Here is a 21633-nt window from a genome sequence, read left to right on the forward strand (position 1 = left end):
TTTTTTTTTTTTTTTTTTTTTATTTCTCCAGGTTTTGCCCCATTTGCAGAGCTGCATGGTAGGGCACCAATGCACACACACAATTATCAAACAGAATTTATCTCAAGAATTCAAGGTTGTTATACCTCTTAAAAACCAAATGAGGGGCTGGGATTGTGGCTCAGCGGTAGAGCGCTCGCCTAGCACGGGCGGGATCCAGGTTCGATCCTCAGCACCACATAAAAATAAAGGCATTGTGTTGTGTCCATCTACACTTAAAAAATAAATATTAAAAAAAACAAGTGAAACTTTGGATTGTGTAGAGGGGAGTGAGGTAAGGGGTGGGGCTGTGTGGACAGTAGAATGAGACGGATATTATTACCCTTTATACATGTGAGATTACACTACTGGTATGATTCAGCACTATGTACTGCCAGAGGAATGAAAAGTTGTGCTCCATTTGTGTACAATATGTCAAAATGCATTCTACTGTCATGTTATTAGATTATGTTAATTAGCTCATATTAAAAAAAACAATTGATGAAAATTACCATGTTTCTAGAATAAAAGAGAAAACCTATTTCACTTATGAACAATTTCACACAATTCAGTATCCATTCATAGTAAATTCTCTCAACACTAGGAATAGAAGGAAACATCTTCAATATGATAAAATATATCTACAAAAACCTGTGGCAAGCATCATGCTTACTGATGGAAGACCAAATGCTTTCTCTTTAACACCGGAAACAAAGCACACACACCCATGCCACCACTTCTATTCCCTATTTTACAGGAAAGCCTGATTAGTGCAATAAGAGAAGGAAAAGACAGAAAAATCACATTATATTAAAAGAAGTAAAAACCATCTTTATTTTCAGAAGATATTCACATGTACATAGACAGTTCTAAAGAATCTACTAACATATCTGTGAAAATAATAACTGAATTTAGCACGTTTGCAGGATAAGACTTCAATATTTTTTTTTTGAAGTGTTTTCTATGTCTTGACTCTTTGAGAAGGAATGAGTATTACCAGAAGCAATGACCTGATCACATGCCCTTATGGTTTGATGGAAGGAAGGAATTTTAATCAAACAGAAATTGAAGAGAGGAAAAAGAGATTCAGCAAAATTCTACATAATAAGGAGGAAGAGATTCCAGCTTCTTGCAGAAAGAAAAACCAAAGCTTTGACTGATAAAATTGCTTTTCGTGTATAAAATCTCAAACTGTGTACAGAATTTCTGAGGGGCAGAGATAGATAGCTTTTCCTGTGAAGCAGCCATGTCTGGGCTAACTACTTGTACTCACCCAAGTATAGAAGATTCTGATCTTAGGATCTGGGCAGGCTGCTTACATAAAAGAATGTTGAAGCTGGTTCCTTCTGGCTTCAGTTTCATGAGGGACCAATTCTATGACTGACAGATTGACATCAAAGTAAGAATAAGACAGACCTCAACCTATATATTCTTTTCTTGAATCCCTAGGCTAAATCAAGGCTATAGAAAATGTTCATAGTTGGAGTAGAGAAATTTATGGGGAAAAAAATTTTTCAGAGAACTGCTGCCTAGTTCTGCCCTAGTTCTGCCCCTGACCCCTCTTTCAGATGAGAAGTGTGTTTCTCTCTCCTTCTTCTCAAGCCTACAGGAGTTCCCTAGTGAGTCTTATACAGGTCCCCCAGAGTCCAGGCTGCTGTGGATTCCACAGTCAGATTCTGGTGAAGGCATCATAGGAGGAAGGATAAGGTCTGACTGACTCACTATTTTGGTGATGTAGCAAAGAGAAGGCTGCCATGCCAGAATTGTCTGCATTGCTTTAATGGGTCTCAGGAGAAAAAAATGTCAGTGATTTCTGTGAATAAGACATCAATCACAGGAGTGTGGAGCTGGAGCTATTGGGGGTAGAATGGGCTCTATCAAGGTAAACCTGGTGGAATTAGTAATGAACTAGAGGTTGAGGGCAGAGTGTTCAGGGAATCAAACACATCTCCTTTGTTTTGAGGATTGTGGTTATGAGGCTACAGGGAGCCTCTGCAGAACCACTGAAAGCATCCACAAGACAATTATCTGCTCCAGCCAGAGAGGATGAGGTCACCCCATCGAGTGAGAACATGTATCTTTCCTCTCTCTCTTTGACTTGCCCATGATTACAGATCTAGGCAGGAACAAAGGAGTGAGGCAAGTGATGAAGGATGTCAGAGTAGAAGCCAATCACAGCCCAGATCCTTAACTAATCTGCAGTGTTAACCAGGAAAAGGAGGCAGAGGGTTAGCTGTGGATGAAGATAGAAGTGCTGATTCTCATATCTGATATTTTCATTTCAGAAATTAAAATTTGAAACTGAATTATATATGCTTAAAATTGTAAGAATAAGCCAAAAAAAGTTGAAACAGAGATTGTAACGTGAAAAGCATGGCACATGAAGAGAAATTGACAAGTTGTAGTTTAAAAAGCTGAAATTTTTGCTCTGCAAAAGGCAGAGAATAAAAAGACAAGCCATAAATTGGAAAAATATTTGCCAGATATATACCTAATGAAGGACTTCCATCCATATTATACAAAGAACTTTTACATTTCAACAAGAAAACAAACAACCCAACTAAAAAAGTGGGCAAAAGAGCTGAGTAAAAAAAAGAATGATATGCAGATGGAAAATAAGCATATGAAAAGAAGTTCAATACCAATGGCCATTAAGGAAATGAAAATTAAGAAAACAATAAGATACACCAAATACATATTAGGATGGCTAAAATTTAAATAATGACCATACCAGCCAGGTGACTTGGCATAACTCTAATCCCAGCAATTTAGGAAGCTAAATAAGAAGGATTGCAAGATTGAGGCCAGCCTCAGCAACTCAGAACCTAGTAACTTAATGAGACCCTGCCTCAAATTTAAAAAAGAAAAAAATGGAAAAAGGACTGCAAATGTAGCTCAGTGGTAAAATTCCCCGGCATTCAATCTCCTGTACAAAAATAAATAAAATAAAATAATGACCACACCAATTAACTGGAAAGGTGCAGAGCAACAGGAACACTCATCCATTCCTAGTAGAAATGCAAATGGTACAACCACTTTAGAAAACAGTTTGCCAGTTTTTTAAAAAGCCAAACATAATCTAACCATATGGTCCAGCAATTACACCCCCAAGTATCTACCCAATTGATGTGAAAATTTATGTCCACACAAACACCAACAAGTTGATGTTTGCAGAAACTTTGTGTTTGTATGTGTGTGTGTGTGTGTGTGTGTGTATCTGGCATATATATACATATATGTGTGTATGTGTGTGTGTGTGTGTGTGTGTGTGTGTGTGTGTATGGCAAAACCCGAAAGCCAATAATGTGTCCATGAATAAAGGCGAAAGGTGAATGGAAAAACTAGGTGTGGAACATCCACACAACAGAATACTATTTAGCAAACTGAACAAGCAAAAATCACACAAAAAATAATGAACTGTTAATCCACATGAAGATGAACAAATCTCAAATGCATGAAAGCCATTCTGTAAAAGTTTAATTCTGTATGATTCCAATGATATACTATTCTGAAAAAGACAAAACTGCAGGAATTGTAAACAGATCAGTGGTTGCTTGAGGTTCAGGGTGGGATAAGTATTAAATCGGTGATGCACAGTGTTTTTTAGGTGAAACTATTTTGTATAGTATTCTAACATTTGATGTAGAGTAGAACAGTGCATTTGTCAAAACCCAAAAAATTTTACTGAACAAAAAACAAACTTTAATGTGTACAAATTTAAAACAATCATTTAAGGAGGCCAGAAGATTCCAGGGTAGAATCATGGAATGCAGTGATGGAATGCAGATAGAACAAAAGAATCTAACAAACAGTATCACAAATGTTTAAAACAATGTTACTGAAGGGGATGCAAAATAAAGGCACGGAATTTAGAAACTGCAACTTTCCAAAAGTAACTTTGGATATGAATGGAGTCTATGAGTCTCTAAAGGCAAAAGGTACTGCACGTAAGCACTGAACTCTGCTTAACAAGTTATTTCCCACAGGAGAATGAGTGAATGATACTGATATTGCTCTGCATGTACATTGGAACTGAACATTAAGTAAATGAATGGCAGCTGCTGGGAGTCAGGATTTTGCTATTGGAGTGGGAGTTTATAGATAAGCAAGGAAAGAAAGTTAGATTAGAATTTGAGACACCAATATAAGCTCATGTTTAACTTATGTAGATATAGATGGTTACATGTAAAAATGTCTACAACTATGTATTTACACGCAAATTAGTATATACATCTCTATCTCCTTGCTTTGCCAAATGAAAGTTCCTAGAAGTAATGGCACCCAAGCAGCAAAGGGCACACCTGGCATCCAGATATTGATTTCTAAAATCAGTTTCCAGTAAATAGAGTGAGATTCCTTGGGGAAATAACTGATTCTCAGATGAGAGCAAGAAATACATAAGCTTGGAACATATCAGCTCCAGAAAACAAGGAAGTACTAAATCAAACAAATCCCAAGTTGAAGAGAGGGTGTCAAGTGGACACAGGAGCCAAACTAAAAGAGCTCCTTACAGCCAAAGCAAAATAAAGTCGTTTTAGACCATACTCCTGGTATAAAATAAGTATCATAAGTCCATATTTACATAAATAAATGAATAATTAAGTGGGAGAAAAGATAAACCTGTGCAGCAGAATTCCAAGTAATTTATGTAGCTATTTCCATTCAAGGAGATGCAGCACTGCTCCAATACTTAACTGTGGGCTGTACCCCCAGTGACATGTTCCAAAGAGTACAGCATAGAAAGGGGGGAAGAACTTCACCATGAAAAAAACCTGAGAAGTAGCACCTCAGCCAGATGATCATGTTTAATATGAGGAGTGATAGTGCACATTCACAGTGTGAACCTTTGATATAACATGATGAGAATGGCACTTTATTTCTGGGATCACTCCATCCACCCACCCACAAAATCTGTAACCCTGTCGGTCATGAAACCATCAAACAAATCCCAATTGAAAAACATTCTTCGAAAAGATGCCAGAACAGTACTCCTTAAAACTGGTGAGATCATCAAAAGCAAGAATAGTCAGAGAAATCCACACAGTTTCAAGGAGCCTAAGGAGAAATAAAAAACTAAATGAAATGTTGTATTCCGATGGGATCCTGAAACAGAAAAAGACCATTAAAAACTTAGGAAATGTGATTAAAGTATGGACTTTAGTTAAACTAGAGTAACGTATCAGTATTGGATCACTAATTAGGACAAATGTACCATAGCAACCTAAGATGCTTATGTTAGGGAGGGTCAGGTGTGGGGTGTAAGAGCACTCACTCTACTCTCTTCACAATTTTCTAGAAACCTAAAACTATTTTAAAGATAAATGCTTTTTTTAAAGAAATCACAGAGCCTGTCTAAGCTTTTAGCTAGATATAGGGGAAGATTACATAATGAATACATTTTAAAATTATGGTGAAGTGAAAAGACAATTCATCTAAATTCAGGGGCCTTATTATTAACTCATTCCTGAGGATACCTACATACACGGCACTTTCACAGAACGTCTTTAGCCAAGGATTCCTGCCAAATACAAGTAATAGGCAAAAATTACAAAACACACATAGGAATCCACTCTGGTTTAAAAAAAAAGAGAGAGAGAGAAAGAGAGTTTTTAGGTACAAGAAACAGGAAAATATGAAGAAAAGAAATGACAGATATGAACTCAATCTTTGAAGGACTTAGATGCAGAAGGACTTAGGTGTAGAATGACTAAGCTTAGAGAGATAAAAGGAAGAATATTGTCTTTAATTCAAGGAGAAGAAGGAAAGAAAAGAGTGGACATATTTCAAAAATAAATATATAGTCATACTATGAATATAAGAAATAGGCATTTCAGATGGATCCAAGATGGCGGGCCAGAGGGAGGCAACATTCTAAGTGTTGCTCCGTGACCTGGGATTCAAGTAGTGAGAATACTGCTTCTCTGCAAGCAATATTCCCGTTACCTCACAGGAATCACCGTGCCTGTCCAGGAATCCAGGCCTCAGCATCAGAGAAGGATCCCAACCACTTGCCCACGCAGTACTACCCGGTACCGAGTGAGACCATCTGCTGTGACAGCACCCACAAAGAACTTTCGGCCACCCACCTGAGCAGAAATCATATACACTGCTCCCATGAAGGACACCAGGCAGCTTCCCACACACAGGAACTCCGGCGGCCACTTCCATGTGGATCCCCATCTACCAATGTGGGGCTCCCCTGGTTGCTGCCATCTTGGGACTCTGCAGCAGCACAGATAGTCCCCTATATGCAGTAGCCTGCCCTCACCCAGAAACTTCACACAGGCTCTGAAGTCAGCCAACAGTCACACACTGCTTGCCACAGAGCTTGTCTCTGAACATTCAAGAAATAGCATGAAAAGACCAAATTTAAGAGTTATCAGGATAGAGAAAGGCATACATTTCCAAACCAAAGGAATGATTAATCTATTAAATGAAATAATATCAGAAAAAAAATTTTCAAACATGAAGAATATCAAATTCAGGAGGCTTACAAGATGCCAAATATACAAAATCACAATAGATCCACACCAAGGTACATTATAATGAAAATGATTAACATACAGAATAAGGAGAAAATATTAAAAGCCACAAGAGAAAGGAATTAGATTACATATAGGGGAAAACCAATTAGATTATGTGCAGTATTCTCAACCCACACCCTGAAAACAAGAAGATCCTGGAACAACATATATCAAGCTCTGAAAGAAAATGGATGCCAACCAAGAATCTTACATCCAGCAAAATAAAGCTTTAGATTTGATGATGAAATAAAAACCTTTCATGATAAACAAAAGTTAAAAGAATTTACGACTAGAAACCCTGCACTACAGAATATCCTCAGCAAAATATTTCATGAAGAGGAAATGAAAAACAACAATGAAAATCAGCAAAGGGAAGTATTAAACTAAAGGAAAAACTAATCAAAGGAGAAACCAAGGGATGGGGATGTGGCTCAAGCGGTAGCACGCTCGCCTGGCATGCGCGGGGCGCTGGGTTCAATCCTCAGAACCACATAAAAATAAAGTAAAGATGTTGTGTCCACCGAAAACTAAAAAAAAAAAAAAAAAAAAAAAAAAATTCTCTCTCTCTCTCTCTCTCTCTCTCTCTCTCTCTCTCTCTCTCTAAAAAAAAAAAAAAAAAGGAGAAACCAAGTTAAGTTAAATACCAAAATAAATAAAAATGGTTGGGAATACAAATAATGTCTCAATAATAACCCTGAATGTTAATGGCCTTAACTCATCAATCAAAAGACATATACTGGCAGGTTGGATTTTTTTAAAAAATCCAACAATATGCTGCCTCCAAGAGACTCATCTCATGAGAAAAGACATTCACAGATTGAAGGTAAAAGGTTGAAAAAATCATACCACTCACATGGACTGTGGAAGCAAGCAAGGGTTTCCATCCTCATATCAAATAAAGTAGACTTCAAGCCAAAGTTAATCAAAAGGAATAAAGAAGGATATTTTATACTGCTTAAGGGGAGCATTTATCAAGAAGACATAACACTAATAAATTTATATGCCCCAAACAATGTAGCACCCACATTCATAAAAAAAAGAAAAAAAAAAAAGAAAAACTCTTCTCAAGTTCAAGAGTCAAATAGACCACAACACAATAATTCTGGGTGATTTTAACACACCTCTTTCACCACTGGATAGATCATCCAAACAAAGCTGAACAAAGAAGATATAGAACTCAATAGTATAATCAATAACTCAGACATAACTGACATACATAGGATATTTTACTCTTCAATGAACAAATACACTTTCTTCTCAGCAGCACATTGATCCTTTTCTAAAATAGACCATATATTATGCCACAAAGCAACTCTTAGCAAATATAAAAAATAGAGATACTACCCTGCATTCTATCAGATCATAATGGAAGGAAATTAGAAATCAATGATAAAATAAGACATAAAAGCTACTCCAACACCTGGAGACTAAACAATATGCTACTGAATGAACAATGGGTTGCAAAAGACATCAAAGAGGAGATTTTAAAACTTCTTAGAAGTGAATGAGAACAGATACAATGTATCAAAATCTCTGGGACACTATGAAGACAGCACTAAGAAGAAATTTCATTGCATGGAGTTCCTTCCTTACAAGAAGAAAAAGTCAACACATAAATGACTTAATGTTACATCTCAAAGCCCTAGAAAAAGAAGAACAAATCAACATCAAAAGCAGTAGAAGACAGAAAAATAATTGAAATCAGAGCTGAAATCAATGATATTGAAACAACTGAAAAAAAAGACAAAACAAAAGGTTGGTTCTTTGAAAAATAAATAAAATTGACAAACCCTTAGCCATGCTAATGAAGAGAATGAGAGAGAAAACTCAAATTACTAACATATGTGATGAAAAAGGACATATCAAAACAGACACTACAGAAATACAGAAGATAATTAGAAATTATTTTAAAAACTTGTACACCAATAAAATAGAAAACATCAAAGGCATTGACAAATTTATAGACTCATATGACTTGACCAAATTGAATTAGGAAGATTTACACAATAAACAGATCAATTTCAAGTGATGAAATAGAAGATATCATCAGAAGCCTACCAACCAAGAAAAATCCAGGACCAGATGGATACATAGCCAAGTTCAACAAGGCCTTTAAAGAAGAACTAATACCAATACTCTTCAATTTATTTCAGGAAATAGAAAAAGAGATGGCAGTTCCAAACTCACTCTATGAGTCCAATTTCACCTTGATTCCAAAACCAGGCAAAGACACAGCAAAGAAAGAAATCTTCAGACCAATATCTCTAATAAACATAGATGCAAAAGTTCTCAATCAAATTCTGGCAAAGTGAATATAAAAACATATCAAAAGATAGTGCACCAAATCAAGTGGGGTTCATCCCAGGGATGCAAGGTTGGTTCAACATACAGAAATCAATATATGTAATTCATCACATCAATAGACTTAAAAGATAAAAATCATATGATCATCTCAATAGATGCAGAAAAAGCATTTGACAAAAAACAGCAGCCCTTCATGTTAAAACACTAGAAAAACTAGAAATAACAGGAACATATCTCAACATCATAAAGGCTATCTATGGTAAGCCCCAGGCCAACGATATTCTAAATGGATAAAATTTGAAATCCTTCCCTCTAAAAACTGGAACAAGACAAGGTTGCCCTCTTTCACCACTTCTATTCAACATAGTTCTTGAAACACTGGCCAGAGCAATCAGACGAAAAAAATTAAAGGGATATGGATAGGAAAAGAAGGACTCGAATTAGCACTGTTTGCCGACCAAATGATTCTATGCTTGGAAGACAAAAAAAAAAAAAAAAATTCTACCAGAAATCTTCTAGAACTAGTAAATGAATTCAGCAAAGTAGCAGGATACAAAATCAACACCCACAAATCAAAGGCATTTCTATATATCAGTGACAAATCCTCTGAAAGGGAAATGAGGGAAACTGCCCCATTTACAATGGCCTCAAAAAAAAAACAAACTTGGGAATCAACCTAACAAAAGAGGTGAAAAACCTCTACAATGAAAACTGCAGAATGCTAAAGAAAGAAATTAAAGAAGACCTTAAGAGGTCTTTCTATCTTCCTTATTCTTGGATAGGCAGAATTAATATTGTCAAAATGACCATACTACCAAAAGCATTATACAGATTTAATGCAATTTCAATCAAAATCCTAATGACATTCCTCATAGAAATAGAAAAAGCAGTCATGAAAATTCATCTGGAAAAATAAGAGACCCAGAATAGCTAAAGCAATCCTTAGCAAGAAGAGTGAAGCAGGTGGCATCACTGTACCAGACCTTAAACTATACTACAGAGCAATAGTAACAAAAACGCTTGGTATTGACACCAAAATAGACTGCTAGACCAATGATACAGAATAAACAGAGACTAACCCACATAATAACAGTTATCTTATATTAGAAAAACACACCAAAAATGTATATTGGAGAAAACTCAAAGTGGATCAAGGACCTAGGATTTAAACCAGAGACACTGCACCTATTAGAAGAAAAAGTAGGCCCAAACCTCCATCATATCAGATTAGGCCCCTACTTCCTTAATTATATACCTATAGCACAAGAATTATATCAAGAATTAATAAATGAGATGAATTCAAACTAAAAAGCTTCTTCTCAGCAAAAGAAACAATCAGTGAGGTAAATAGAGAGCCTACATCTTGGGAGCAAACTTTTACCACTTGAACATCAGATAGAGCACGAATCTCTAGGGTATATAAAGAACTCAAAAAGCTAAACACCATGATAATAATAACAACAACAACAACCCAATCAATAAATGGGCCAAAGAACTGAACAGACACTTCTCAGAAGGTGATATACAATCAATCAACAAATATATGAAAAAATGTTCAATATCTCTAGCTATTAGAGAAATGCAAATTAAAACTACTCTAAGATTTCATCTCACTCCAGTCAGAATGGCAGCTATTATGAAGACAAACAACAAGTGCTGGCAAGGATGTGGGGAAAAGGCACACTCATATATTGCTGAGGAAATAGTGCAGCCAATATGGAAAGCAGTTTGGAGATTCCTTGGAAAACTGGGAATTGAACCACCATTTGACCCAGCTATCCTTCTCCTTGGTCTATACCCAAAGGACTTAAAAACAGCATACTACAGGGACATAGCCACATTAATGTTTATAGCAGCATAATTCACAATAGCTAAACTGTGGAACCAAACTAGATGCCCTGCAAAAAAAAAAAAAAAAAAAAAAAATATATATATATATATATATATATAATGGAATATTACTCAGCATTAAAAGAGAATAAAATCATGGCATTTGCAGAATATAATGCATTTAGAGAATATAAAGCTGTGTGAAGTTAGCCAATCCCAAAAAACCAATGCCAAATGTTTTCTCTGATATAAGGAGGCTGATTCATAGTGGGGTTGAGAGGGGGAGCAAGGGAGGGTTAGACAAACTCTGGATAGGGCAAAGGGTGGGAGGGGAAGGAAGGGGGTAAGGGGGTAGAAAAGACAATAAAATGAGATGGACATCATTACCCTAAGTACATGTATGAAGATGCAAATGGTATGAATATACTTTGTGTACAACCAGAGATATGAAAAGTTGTGCTCTATATATGTAGTGTAATGCATTGTGCTGTCATATGTAACAAATAGATTAAAAATAAAATTAAATAAAAAAATAGGTATTTAATTTTTAAAAATACAATAAGTAATTGGCTATATTCAACTAAAGAGAAAAGAAATCCACTAAAAGATCTTTAGGAATTATGTAGGATGCAACACAGAGTCATAAGAAGTCAAAAGATATGAAAGGGAAATTAAAAGTCAAAGAGGATTTAATAAGACACTCCAAAACTGACAAGTAGAAGATACAGGGTAAGAAAAAGAGAAAATGGGAATAGGTAATATTCACTGTAATAGTGTCAGGTAATTTTTCAGAACTCAAAAAAGACATAAATCCTTAGAGTGAAGATTCATACAGAATTCCAAACAAAATAAAGAAAAGCAAATACAAACTCAAAAACTTAGTAAATGTTCAAAATGTCAAAGAATAAGATACAATCTGAAAAACTACCTACTTATGAGTCCAAAGGACATTATGTTTTCTGAAATAAGCCAGAAAAGAAAGAATACCACATGATCTCACTCATGGGTAGAATCTAAACAATTGAACTTATAGCAGCAGAGAGTAGAATAGATTGGAGTAGCCAAGGACTGGAAGGTGTGAGCAGGTGGTGAGAGAAATGGGGAGATGTTGGTCAAAGACTACAGAGTTTCAGTTCAGCAGGGTGAATAATTTCTGGAAGTCTATCATACAGCATGGTGAGTTTAGTTAATAATAATGTACTATATGCTTAAAATTTGGTAAAATAGTAGATCTTAAATATTCTTACCACAAAATGATAATTATGTGAGGTGATAGGTATGTTAATTAGCTTATTTAATCACCTCACAATGTATACACTTATCAAAACATGTTGCAAACCACAAATGTACATAATTTTTATTTGTCAATTATACCTTAATAAAACTGGGAGATTAAAAAAAAAACTCTTCTTACAAAGGAAAGACATTCAAAGAGTGAAACTTCATCCCTAAAAATAGATGCCAGTATCTGACCACAATGGAATGAAACTGAAAATGAATGATAAAAGAAGGAAGGAAAAATCAAGCATCACTTGGAGAATGAACAATAGGTTGCTGAATGATCAATGGGTTTTAGAAGACATCAAGGAGGAAATTAAAAACTTCCTAGCGTTAAATGAAAACACAGACACAACATATCGGAATCTATGGGACACATTGAAAGCAGTTCTAAGAGGAAAATTCATTGCTTGGAGTTCATTCCTCAAAAAAAGAAAAAAACCAACAAATAAATGATCTCATACTTCATCTCAAAATCCTAGAAAAAGAAGAGCAAAACAACAGCAAAAGAAGTAGAAGGCAAGAAATAATTAAAATCAGAGCTGAAATTAATGAAATTGAAACAAAAGAAACAATTGAAAAAATTGACAAAACTAAAAGTTGGTTCTTTGAAAAAATAAATAAAATTGACAGACCCTTAGCCATGCTAACGAAGAGAAGAAGAGAGAGAACCCAAATTACTAGCATAAGGGATGAAAAAGGCAATATCACAACAGACTCTTCAGAAATACAGAAGATAATCAGAAACTATTTTGAATCCTTATACTCCAATAAAATAGAAGATAGTGAAGGCATCGATAAATTTCTTAAGTCATACGATCTGCCCAGATTGAGGCAGGAGGATATAGACAATCTAAACAGACCAATAACAATAGAGGAAATAGAAGAAACCATCAAAAGATTACCAACTAAGAAAAGCCCAGGACCGGATGGGTATACAGCAGAGTTTTACAAAACCTTTAAAGAGGAACTAACACCAATACTTTTCAAGCTATTTCAGGAAATAGAAAAGGATGGAGAACTTCCAAATTCATTCTACGAGGCCAACATCACCCTGATTCCGAAACCAGACAAAGACACTTCAAAGAAAGAAAACTACAGACCAATATCTCTAATGAACATTGACGCAAAAATCCTCAATAAAATTCTGGCGAATCGGATTCAAATACATATCAAAAAAATTATACACCATGATCAAGTAGGATTCATCCCTGGGATGCAAGGCTGGTTCAATATATGGAAATCAATAAATGTTATTCACCACATCAATAGACTTAAAAATAAGAACCATATGATCATCTCAATAGATGCAGAAAAAGCATTCGACAAAGTACAGCATCCCTTTATGTTCAAAACTCTAGAAAAATTAGGGATAACTGGATCATACCTCAACATTGTAAAAGCAATCTATGATAAGCCACAGGCCAGCATCATTCTGAATGGAGAAAAATTGAAGGCATTCCCTCTAAGATCTGGTACAAGACAGGGATGCCCTCTCTCACCACTTCTGTTCAACATAGTCCTCGAAACACTGGCCAGAGCAATTAGACAGAAGAAAGAAATTAAAGGCATAAAAATAGGAAAAGAAGAACTTAAATTATCACTATTTGCAGATGATATGATCCTATACCTAGCAGACCCAAAAGGGTCTACAAAGAAGCTATTAGAGCTAATAAATGAATTCAGCAAAGTGGCAGGATATAAGATCAACACGCATAAATCAAAGGCATTCCTGTATATCAGCGACAAATCCTCTGAAACGGAAATGAGGACAACTACTCCATTCACAATATCCCCCCAAAAAATAAAATACTTGGGAATCAACCTAACAAAAGAGGTGAAAGATTTATACAATGAAAATTACAGAACCCTAAAGAAAGATATTGAAGAAGACCTTAGAAGATGGAAAAATATACCCTGCTCATGGATAGGCAGAACTAACATCATCAAAATGGCGATATTACCAAAAGTTCTCTATAAGTTCAATGCAATGCCAATCAAAATCCCAACAGCATATCTTGTAGAAATTGATAAAAGAATCATGAAATTCATATGGAATAATAAAAGACCCAGAATAGCAAAAACAATGCTAAGCAGGAAGTGTGAATCAGGTGGTATAGCGATACCAGACTTCAAACTATACTACAGAGCAATAGTAACAAAAACAGCATGGTACTGGTACCAAAACAGGTGGGTAGACCAATGGTACAGAATAGAGGACACAGTAACCAATCCACAAAACTACAACTATCTTATATTTGATAAAGGGGCTAAAAGCATGCAATGGAGGAAGGATAGCATCTTCAACAAATGGTGCTGGGAAAACTGGAAATCCATTTGCATCAAAATGAATCTGAATCCCTATCTCTCGCCATGCACAAAAGTTAACTCAAAATGGATCAAGGAGCTTGATATTAAATCAGAGACATGGCATCTGATAGAAGAAAAAGTTGGTTATGATCTACATGCTGTGGGATCTGGCTCCAAATTCCTCAATAGGACACCCATAGCGCAAGAGTTAACAACTAGAATCAACAAATGGGACTTACTCAAACTAAAAAGTTTTTTCTCAGCAAAAGAAACAATAAGAGAGATAAACAGGGAGCCTACATCCTGGGAACAAATCTTTACTCCACACACTTCAGATAGAGCCCTAATAACCAGAATATACAAAGAATTCAAAAAATTAGACAATAAGATAACAAATAACCCAATCAATAAATGGGCCAAGGACCTGAACAGACACTTCTCAGAGGAGGACATACAATCAATCAATAAATACATGAAAAAATGCTCACCATCGCTAGCAGTCAGAGAAATGCAAATCAAAACCACCCTAAGATACCATCTCACTCCAGTAAGATTGGCAGCCATTAGGAAGTCAAACAACAATAAGTGCTGGAGAGGATGCGGGGAAAAGGGCACTCTTGTTCATTGCTGGTGGGACTGCAAACTGGTGCAGCCAATTTGGAAAGCAGTATGGAGATTTCTTGGAAAGCTGGGAATGGAACCCCCATTTGACCCAGCTATTCCCCTTCTCGGTCTATTCCCTAAAGACCTAATAAGAGCATGCTACAGGGACACTGCTACATCGATGTTCATAGCAGCTCAATTCACGATAGCAAGACTGTGGAATCAGCCTAGATGCCCTTCAATAGATGAATGGATTAAAAATGTGGCATTTATACACTATGGAGTATTACTCTGCATTAAAAAATGACAAAATCATAGAATTTGGAGGGAAATGGATAGCATTAGAGCAGATTATGCTAAGTGAAGCTAGTCAATCTTTAAAAAACAAATACCAAATGACTCCTTTGATATAAGGGGAGTAAACAAGGACAGGGTAGGGACGAAGAGCTTGAGAAGAATATTTACATTAAACAGGGATGAGAGGTGGGAGGGAAAGGGAGTGAGAAGGGAAATTGCATGGAAATGGAAGGCGATCCTCAGGGTTATACAAAATGACATATAAGAGGAAAGGAGGGGTAAGACAAGATAATACAAATCGAAGAAATGATTTATAGTAGAAGGAGTAGAGAGAGAAAAGGGGAGGGGAGGGGAGGGGAGGGGGGATAGTAGAGAATAGGACAGACAGCATAATACATCAGACACTAGAAAGGCAATATGTCAATCAATGGAAGGGTAACTGATGTGATTCAGCAATCTTTATACGGGGTGGAAGTGGGAGTTCATAACCCACTTGAATCAAACCATGTAATATGATGTATTAAGAACTATGTAATATTTTGAAAGATCAATAATAAAAAATAATAATAAAAAAAAATAAAACCAGAGATTTGAAAAAAAAAATAGATGCCAGAAACAATAAAATAATATCCTCAAAATATTAAGGAGAAAAGTGACAGTCAACCTACTATTGTTTATACAGCTTGTTAGTCAGTTTTCTGTGACTATAACAAAATACCTGAGATAATCAACTTAAAGGAAGTAAAGGTTTACTTTGGCTCATGATGTCAGAGGTTCATGGCCAGTTGTCCAGTGTGTCTTTGGGCCTGTGACAAACCAGTGCATCATGGTGGGGAGCACATATTAGAGCAAATCTGCTCACCTCATGGCAACTGGGAAGCAAACAGAGAAAAAGGGTTGGGGCCCTAATATCTCCTTCTAGGACATACCTCCAATTACTTAACTTTCTTCCACTGGGCCCAACCTCTTAAAGGTTCCACTCACTCCTAATTGCACCACAAGCTGATGACCAAGTCTTTAACACCTGGGCCTTTTGGGGCCCAACTGTAGCACAACTAAACTGTCATTCCCAGAGTAAGGCTTTAATAGAGTAAGTTTTTTGTGTTTTGTTTTGGTACTGGGGATTGAACTCAGGAGCACTTGACCACTGAGCCACACCCCAGCCCTATTTTGTATTTCATTTAGAAACAGAGTCCCACTGAGTTGGTTAGTGCCTTGATTTTGCTGAGGCCGGCTTTGAAATCTGGATCCTATTACCTAGCCTCACAAGCCACTGGGATTCCAGGCACATGCCACCATGCCAGCTGAATAGAGTAAGTTTTAAAAAAATAGAAGAAAGACCCGTGGAATAGACAAAGGGGGATGAAAGGAAGGGAAGAGGGACAGGTTTAAGGAAAGAGAGTGGAATGGATCTGACCTGCATTTCCTATGCACATATATGAATATACAACAGTGAATCTCACCATCATGTATATTCACAAGACACTAATTTTAAAAAATACTGTAAGTAAATAGCAGAAAGATCAGTAGAGTAGAAGGAAGGAAGGGGGATGGAGGGTGGAAGGAAAGGGCAAGGACTGGGGACTGAATTAGAACAAATTATATCCCGTGCTTTTATAATTATGTTAAAATGAATCCTATTGTTATGTATAACCAAAACAACCAACAAGAAATTTTTAAAGTAAGTTTTAGACTATCAAATGCTGCAAGAGATTACTTTTTATAAATCTCTGCTAAAACACATACTTCAGGTTGTTTTATTTGATAATAATTCCAACTGCTTTCTTACATTGCTGAGGATCTGCATGTGACTTATGTTCTGGCAAGGGATATGCTCACAAAAATTTTGAAGCCAAAGTGAGCCATGAGAAGTGGAAACCGTGTCAAGGTCTAGGTGCTCTTCTAGAGGACACTGAGTTGGAGGAAGAGAGTTCACTGGCGGCTGTAGCAGAGATTCTACCAGCCTTAGCACTGAATGATGGCCGTGTGAGCACTCATGGCTGGACTGCTTCTGTTTGTACAATGGTCCAAATGTCATTCCCTAATGACCCTGAAAATTCTGTTTTTTCTCTGCTATCCTGTAATAAGGTGTTTTTAGATTTAAACTAGTCAAAACGGCTTGTTTTCTACAACAAAGAACAATGATGGACAAACAACTTGTTCCGCAAATGGTGGCAGGTACAGACTTTTAGAATCTGGACTTAGTTATCTCTTTTCCAGGATTTGAAGGCAATGAGAATAGGGTTAGCACAGGTTTCCCATGGCATGCAATGACTAAGCAGTCACCATTTTACATTCCCACCAACCATAAGGGAGTCAAGCGATAAAGGAAATTTTGGCTTCATGAGCTTATTCTGTGGTTAGTCCCTGAGTTCCTGAATGTAGAGTGGGAATTCTTAACCACTGGTGAATCTACACATGAACAGTTAGGGCAGCGTGCCAAGCAGACACCCCCGGAGCATCTTCTCTCCGTGGATTAGTGAACCCACAGCAACATCATATCTTTGGAAGAATCCCAGAGACTGGTGCCTACATAAGTTCTTGAAAGGTACACAGTTGGTGATCCCTCCTACAGTCCATTCAACTCATCTTTTTGGCCTCAATCTAAAATAGAAGGGTCTTAGAGCACATGCATAGGACTGACTCAGAAAAGTATCCAGTTTCTCAGCAGAAGATAATGGAGCAACACTAGTAAGTAGGATAATGGCCCTCCCTGAAGATGGTCACATCCCAATGCCTAGACCCTGTGAATATGTCCAGGCAAAAAAGAATTAGGTTGGAGGATGGATTGAAGGTTGCTAATCAGCTGACTTTAAAATAGAGACATTATCCTGTGTTTCCCAGATGGGCTCAATGCTATCACAAAAGTCCTAAAAAATGAGGAGGAAGGGGCAAAAGAAGAGAGTCAGAGAGAAATGTGATGATGGAAGAAGTTCTGACATGGTGCTGCTGGTTTTGAACCTAGAGGAAGGGGGCCAAGAGCCAAGGAATGTGAGCCTGTGCAAGCTATCAAGGGCAGGAGAGAGGGTCTACCCAGAGCCAACAGACGGTAATGAAGCCCTTCTGTGTCAGACTCCCGATCTGCCTACAGAACTATAAGATAAGCAATTTTTGTTGTGTAAACCTCTAAGGCAGTGGTGATGAATTATGGCAGTAATATAAAACAAATACAAATGCCTTCAAAATTGTGGAAAAACATGATTTTCAACTCAGTATTCTATCCACTACCAATTAAATACAAGTTAAAATTAAACACATTTACAGACAGATCAGCTCTCAAAAGAAATGAGCACCGATGCACCTTTCCTTGGGATAATGCTGGAAGATGTGATCTTCCCAAATAAGGGAGTAACCAAAAAAAGAGAAAGACAACGCTGCAGAAGCTGAACTAGCTCTAACGCTGAAGAGAGCAGCAGGCAGGGAGGACAGGTGTTCTGCAGGAGGAGAGCAGACAGAGTGGAGCCACTCAGGCGGCTCAGGAAGTCTGAGGGGACCAGGCTCTGGAGCTGGAGAACACTTAGGCCATGTGCCCATGTCACAAAGCAGTTTTGACTATTTTTAACACCAGAGAACAATTAGCGGCAGTGATTTAGAAAACTAAGCCAAAGCAAGTTTTAACTTCAGAAAAACAAGGTTGTTTTAAAAAGGAAAAATAATTGTCATGTCTTGGTTGTCTTAGCAGTGAACTCTAATTGCATGTTCTAATAATACAGATGTAAGTGGATTGGAAGAGTACAGGGAAGAAAAGTGAAGGCCTGGACCTCTAGGTCTCCATATCCATTGGTTTGTTGTTTTTTGGTTGGTTGGTTGGTTATAGACTTCAGGGGTGCATAATTGGATTCTCTATAACCTTGATCTGTGGCATGCTCCCTTTTGTCGTTGTTGAGATGGAGTATGGTGTGTTACCCAAGCTGATCTCAAACTCCTAGGCTCAAGCAATTCTTGTACTTCAGCATCCCTAGTAGCTGGGACTGCAGGCTCCTGCCACCCATGCCTGGCTTTGTGGCACATCCTTCACATTGGTCAACACGTGACCTGTTTTTAGCTATCTGGTTAGTTATTTGATTCATGACTTTTAATACATAATTAGCATCCATGAACCTATTATCCAAAATAAAAGCTGGACAATTATCTGTATCTTCCTTGTGGTCCCTACCCTACCCTGACACCAACCAGTACCCCAGCCTGCCATAATCAATATCCTAAATCCCATGCTTATGATTCCTTTGTCTTCTTCATAGTTAAGCTGAACATCTTAAATTCATGACCAATCTGAAGATAGGGTTCCTGCTGGGCTAGAAATGGAAGCAGGGGAGGCCCTATGAAGTTCAACCCCTCTGTCCTCATGAAGCAGCTTAGTAGCTTATTCTCCACAATTCAGGTTATGATGCCTCAGAAAGAACACTGATCCCAGGGTTTTCTCACATTAGATACCACTTTTTTGTTGTTTTTAAAAAAGGCTCCCAGCATTGCATGTATTTCTTATTCTTCTTGTGTTCCTTTTCCTAACTACTCATTGAAATGAAAGGAAATTTTAGGGGAGGAGTACATGGAAATGCTAAAGGTCATCCTTCACAGCCCGGAGGCTGGCTGCCATGGCTACCATCTTCAGGCCACACTCTAAGACATACATGTTTCACCCATGGATGCTCTAAAATCCCGGGTCTTATCAGATTCCTCCTGGATCCAGACATTCTGGAAGGGCTCCATCACTATAGAGGCTCTGGTAGCACAGCAAGGGGTCATCTGAGTTCTGTTTATGTTATCTGAAGACCTTGAGGCCCAAGCTGGCTATTTTCCTTGGCAACCTACCATGGTCTAACAGGCACCAGCAATGTGAGAGTCACTTAGGAGCTTGCATGGAAGGTAATCTTAACCTTAACAACTCATGAGGCAGCCATGTGACTTTTCTAGTACTAGAACCATGGATTTATTGACCAGTGGGCTACAGGAGCCTTTGAGGCTCACCTAGTCAAGCATTTCCCAAAGTATATAGTTCAAACACTAATTTTTAAGATGGTTAATAGATTTTAGACTTTTAAGATGGTTAATAAATTTTGGAAGATAAAAAAAGTTATCTTCCAATCAAGAAAATTTAGAGAACACTGAATTTAAAAAAAAAAGTAAGATTCTTTTTTCATACTTTCTCAGAACCTAATGTCCAAGAAGGTGACTTGTTTCCTATTTAGATGTGTGCAAGTTATCTAAGTTTGCTGAGCCTCAGAAGAAATATATTTCTTTATTTCTGCAATATAGAAATAATAATGCCCACTCTGAAGGGCTACTGTGCCTGTGAATGAGATAATGAGCTCAAAAGCCTTTAGCATGGAACTGAAATAGGAAATTTCAACAAATGTTAGTTCCCCTCTACTTCTTTTATGCCTTCCATTTTTTCTTCTAATTTTCCTCTAAGTTTAGCAAATTACTCCAATTAACAACTGTCTGTGAAACTGTTTAAAAATTATTTTAACAGATGCTTTGGATGGCATCCGGGTAATTATGTGTGCAATGAAGGCTCCCACGCAGCTCCCCTGGCAGAATAGTGGGACCCCAGGCCCAGTGTGGCAGATCACAGTAGGCACAGGGAAGGTGGTGCCCACTGCACACAGAGAGTGGGAGAATCACTCTCCAGGCTCCAGTGGCAGCTTCACCTCCTCCTCCGTCACCAAGGAACAGATGGAGATTGGGGCTAACACATGCAGCACTCGGCTGACTCAGAGGAGGAAGCTCTGGATCAGGAGACAGAGGCTTCTCAACTGGCAGTGTCCCCTCTCAATGCTGGACTCCTTCATCTGAGATCCCAGGCTTTGGGGTAGATGAGTTCCATGCTCCCTTCCTGAATCCATGTTGATCTCCATTTTAAAGGTTACCAGGTGTGACAGAATCACCAATCCAAGTGGCACAGCCTCCACACACACAAGATATTTTATTGAGACTAGAACAATTTACAGTGAAGCATTCTGTATGTCACACTGAGAAAACTCAAGTTTTACAAATTTCACGTTCACAATTACAAGTCACTTTTTGCTCTGAGGGACACAGGAAACACACGGAAAGGGGCAGACAGTTGACAACAGGAGACCCAGACTTAGGGGTTTTCTCATAACTCAGCAGTATTTCTAGCCACCTTCGAAGACAACGGGATGAAGCTGTCCCTATCCATGAGTCCAGAGCAGGGCACACTTTCTATCTCCCTGCTGCCTCTTCTGGTTCTAGTTCATAGAATTTCTATGGCAGCATTAAGAGGGACTAAAAGCTGCTTCCTGACATCACAGATAAGAACAAACACAGAAGCCATTTAGCCTGAAAAAACTCACTTGGGGATCCGTTTGGACTTAGAAAATGCTCTCAGCCCCCATGAAAGTCATTTTTTAAATCCACTTTTCAGAAAAAGATGATTGTTAAAATTTTTTTTTTCTATTTTGAAAATGTTCTAACATCCTCATAAATAGACCAGTGAAAGAAACTC

This window comes from Urocitellus parryii, chromosome 4 (assembly GCF_045843805.1).
Source record: "Urocitellus parryii isolate mUroPar1 chromosome 4, mUroPar1.hap1, whole genome shotgun sequence".
Lineage (NCBI taxonomy): Eukaryota > Metazoa > Chordata > Mammalia > Rodentia > Sciuridae > Urocitellus > Urocitellus parryii.